The sequence below is a fragment of the Cynocephalus volans genome, chromosome 3 (assembly GCF_027409185.1).
Source record: "Cynocephalus volans isolate mCynVol1 chromosome 3, mCynVol1.pri, whole genome shotgun sequence".
Taxonomy (NCBI): domain Eukaryota; kingdom Metazoa; phylum Chordata; class Mammalia; order Dermoptera; family Cynocephalidae; genus Cynocephalus; species Cynocephalus volans.
In genome coordinates this window covers 103,960,129-103,965,216 of record NC_084462.1, presented here as the reverse complement: position 1 = coordinate 103,965,216, position 5,088 = coordinate 103,960,129, and the positions used below count along the sequence as shown (strand labels likewise).

General features: G+C 33.1%; 1 pseudogene; it reads left to right on the top strand.

The window, feature by feature from the left end:
• Window positions 1-1,609: 1,609 nt before the first annotated feature.
• LOC134373613 (olfactory receptor 4F6-like) lies at window positions 1,610-2,556 on the top strand (annotated as a pseudogene).
• The last annotated feature ends 2,532 nt before the right edge of the window (window positions 2,557-5,088 follow it).

Here is a 5,088-nt window from a genome sequence, read left to right as displayed (position 1 = left end):
TTAAAAGATTAAAGAGCTCTAAAAAGTTAAAAGTAACTACTGTTATTTAAAATGTTGAACTATGCAATTTGTTTACCTTGATTGCACTTAATATTGTAAAGAAAAGTCTTCCTAATGCTATTGTAAACTCTTCCATCAGTATTTATTTTAATAACTGTATTATAGTCCATCATGTACACAAACTATATTATAATATACTTAAAGCTAATATTTGGTATTTAAATTGTTTCAAGGTTTTACCACTATCAATAAGTATGAGGAATATTTGGGGGCTGAAAACTTCTTCTGTACAAATAAAATTCCAAAAGGAGTATTATTGCACCAAAAGTTATGGATTCAAGATTCTTGATACATGATTTCAAAATGTTTTCTTTGGGTTTGAATCGGTCTATATTTTCTCCAGCAATGTATGGAACGGCCTATTTCACTAAGCCTTTTGCAATTTTGATAATTATAATTGTAAAACTTTTTCTAATTTAATAAGAAAATAATTGTATTGCATTTTCTCATACTTCTTTGATTTCTACCACACACACACATATACCTATACTCACACACATACGTATATAGCTTACATTTCTCAATTCTCTTTTTATATCATTCATCCATTATGTCTTGGAGGTTTTATTGAATGGTTTGAATTCTTTTTTATATTATAAAGATATCAACCTTTTGTTTCTCTACAGCATTTCAAATCAAGTAGAATTTATGTGTTAGTTTGGGATAGATTGTTTTAAGTAAATGTAGGAAACAACCTTCAGAAGTGCTTTAACTGTTACTATGCATTTACATTCTCACTTTTTATTTTCTAATTTTTATTTAATTTTATGATTCTCAATTACATTTTATTTCTATTTTTTATTTTTTTGAAACCCATTTTTATTTTATTTTATTTTTTATTTCCTCCGATACGCTTATTTTATTTTTTTTTAAGTTTTTTTTTTTTTTTAATTTTATTTTGTCGATATACGTTGTGGTTGATTATTGCTCCCCATCACCAAAACCTCCCTCCCTCCTCCCTCCCCCCTCCCCCCAACAATGTCCTTTCTGTTTGCTTGTCTATCAACTTCAAGTAATTGCGGTTGTTATATCTTCTTCCCCCCACCCAGCCCGGTTTTTGTGTGTGTGTGTGTGTGTGTGTGTGTGTGTGTGTGTGTGTGTGTGTGAATTTATATATTAACTTTTAGCTCCCACCAATAAGTGAGAACATGTGGTATTTCTCTTTCTGTGCCTGACTCGTTGAAACCCATTTTTATATGTATGTATACAATCTTTTAATTTTCTGGGGTTCCATACTTATTTATTTTTGTTTTTAATCTTTTCTCTTTTCTTTCAACTGAATTCCTTGAGTTGAGTTTATGCATTCTTTCCTAGCTCCTCAAATTGCCTAAATTAATGTATTTGAGCAAATGAGAGCATTTAAAGCAATATAGATCACCCCTGAGTGTAGCTTTGTTCATACTACATTATTCTTTTATACCCTTCAGTTAAATAAAAGATCTATTAATAATCAATTTTAAATTACCAGCATTTAACACATTATTTTCAGTGCCTCTAAGTTGATTCCTTTCTTCTTTTCTTTCAGGTCATTTTAGAGTTTTTCCTTCTTTCTGATTCAATGGACCAAGTAAATGACTCTGTGGTAACTGAATTTGTGTTACTGGGACTTGCACAGTCCTTGGGAATGCAGTTTTTCCTTTTTTTCTTTTTTTCTTTAATCTATGTGGGAATTATCCTGGGAAACCTCTTCGTTTTGTTCACAGTGATTTTTGACCCTCATTTACACTCCCCCATGTATATTCTGCTGGCCAACCTATCACTCATTGACTTGGGCCTTTCATCCACCACAGTTCCTAGGATGATCTCTGATCTTTTCACTGATTATAAAGTCATTTCTTTCCACAATTGCATGATGCAAATGTTCTTTATCCATGTTATGGGAGGAGTTGAGATGGTGCTACTTATAGCCATGGCATATGACAGGTACACAGCAATCTGCAAGCCTCTCCACTATCTAACTATAATGAATCTCAGAATATGTGTGTTTTTAGTAGTAGCTGCTTGGGTTATTGGGGTGATTCATGCTGTAACTCAGTTTGCTTTTGTCATAAATCTACCCTTCTGTGGCCCTAATAATGTGGGGAGCTTTTATTGTGATTTTCCTTGGGTTATTAAACTTGCATGCATGGACACTTACAGACTAGAATTTGTGGTCACTACCAACAGTGGCGTCATATCTATGGGCACCTTCTTTTTCTTAATTGTATCATACATCTTTATTCTGGTCACTGTCTGACAACATTCTTCAAATGATTTATCCAAAGCTTTCCTTACTTTGTCAGCTCACATCCTTGTAGTGGTTTTGTTTTTTGCTCCATGCATGTTTCTCTATGTGTGGCCTTTCCCTACTAAGTCATTGGATAAGGTTTTGCCATTGTGGACTTTGTTGTCACCCCTGTCTTAAATCCTACCATCTATACTTTAAGGAATAAAGACATGAAGGTGGCCATGAGAAGGCTGGGTCGACAGATTGTAAGTTCCAGGCAGACAACATAATCTATTTTGCTGATGAGAGCACAGAATGAATGTCATGGGCCAACAATACCCTCCTGATCACTATAAATACTATGGAATGTGTACATTTTTATTATTTTTTTAGAAACTGACAAATCTGCAGAAAATGAGCTATTGAGTCTAAGAATTTCATTTCAGATTATTGAAGCAATTTTTATTAAATATTAAAGAGTACTACATATTTCTATCTAACCTGCATACCTTTTGTAGTTACCAGCAATGACATTTAATTTTCATGTGGTTATTTTATATCTGTGTGTAAATGCATATACACTTGTGTGTGATTTAGCTTTATTTATCAGTATCTTTATACTGAGAATAGGCATCACTGGAAATGAATATTTCTTATAGAAATTATGTCAATCCAATGGATAAAATGTGGGTTTATATAAACCAGCAGACATTAAAATCAAGGAAGAAACAATTCTCATCCTAATTGTACCTTGAATAGATAAATGGGAAGTTCAACACATTATAACTATTGAGTCTTGTTTTCAGTCTGATTGTCAATGTATTTTGTACACTGTTATTTTAGAAATAGTCTCTAATACTTTGCATTATGCAAAATTTATCTATGTTCCATTTTTTTATCTGCACAATTCTGTTGCCCTTGCAGTCGTCCTCAAAGCATTTCTTGATTCATTTTTTAAAAGCATCTACAATTCTAAAAGTATTTGAAGGGACTTATTTCCTAGAGAAGGGTACCCCATTAAAATCTCAACATTTCATTTACTGTTCCTGCTCTTAAGCTAGGATGCTTAGGAAAAAGAAGATGATTGACATCTTTCAGATGAAACCTGGAAAGCCTGATGGTCAAGAAATACAACTGAGACATCACTTGCATGTATTTCTGTGACTCATTTAAGAAACATTAATTGTGGTGACTTGGCTCATTTTAAACTACTGCATGGTAATTAAATTTACAAAATAAAATGGTAAGTGATAAGAAGTGAGACATTTTTAACTATTGGTCAATGTATTTTTTCTATATTTTTTCCACAAATAGATCACCATATTCAAAGCTATTCTCTTTTTACAAAATTTAAGCATTTTTATTCATTGTCATAATTTATCTGGATTTTGATTTTGCAACTTTATCTTATTTGCTTTACTATGATTCTTTAAAAATCATCTTTAGAGTCAGTAAGATAATAAAAATATTGAAAGGGGCCAAGAAATTGTGGCAATAATCTCAAGAAGATTCTGTATGTTTCCTCTGATGGCCAAGGGAAAACTTGAGTGACTATAAGCGTTAGATTCAGTACACAAAGCTCAGACTGGTTATTCCCACATCTCTTTATCTGCATCTGGTCCCTTTCATAAAGGGCTCTTAATTAACCAAGTGATTTATTAAAGAGGACAATTCACGTAAATGCTATTCTCCTGGGAATTTTATGTAACAAGAGAGTGCAAATAAAAGGAAATCTGTACTCCTCTTTCTCTGAAAATTGCTGTAGTCTCTTCCAGTTATGAAGGAGGTAGGTGGAATGATGAAACTGAAATATATTAATAGGACTAACTAAATTGAAGCATTTCATTGACAATAAGATGACTCTATTAGTAGGAATCCAATCTGCAGAATTAGTTATGTGTTTAACTTCAGGGAAAATGAAAGAATCCTGTAGAGTTGGCCTAAATACGTAGAAGAATTAACATGAGTAACGTTAGCAAGGGTTGCCCTTGTCACAAGAGTTAACACTAAACACTGGCAATAATTGTCGTGTCCTTCTCCTGACTCCTTTGGGCTAATCTATTCTTTCCTCTCTGTTCAGTGGTCCTCTTCTCCATCTTCCCCCCAAATCCTGTGCTTTCTTGCTCACCTCACTCCCTTTTTCTTGTAATCACAATGAAACCTGATTTGGGACATTTCTTTTACATAAAGGTGCAAATCACACTGTTAGAGTTGTACAGTTTTTGAGAGCTTTTGATAAAACCAACTCACTTTAAAAACAGAAAAACTAAGGCCCAGAGATTTTGAGTGATGCCTAAGACCACATAGCGAATTTGTGGTAAAACCCAAGTTTCTAACTTCCATCTCAGTGAGACTTACAAAGACATAAGGTGTTTTTATTTAAGGAGGGGTAAAAGATGCTTAATAAAAATTATATAAAATTCTAACGGTTGAATTCCAAGTTTAATCTAGTGCATGGGGAAGGATTTTTTTTTTTTCAGCTATGTCTGGCTCTTCACGATTGTACTACCAGTGTGTAAGATTCTGGAGAACTCCTTCAAAAAGCCTAAACTTAACATTTAACTTAGAATCAATATAATTCTTCTAAAACTTCTCGAATCATTTTTGAAGAGTCAGAAATGAGTTTTGGAAGGATTATGGAGGTGAAAGTTTCCCTGCAGCTGAGGATCCCGTTTTATCACTCTCTCCTCAGCAGCATAAACTCAGAAGATATCTTAATTTAGTGAGCAAGAAATTCCTTTTACTGAAAAATACCATTCCTGTTATAAAGTCTTTTTGTTACAGATGAGAACCCTTGGATCAACCATCATCCTTGGTATATT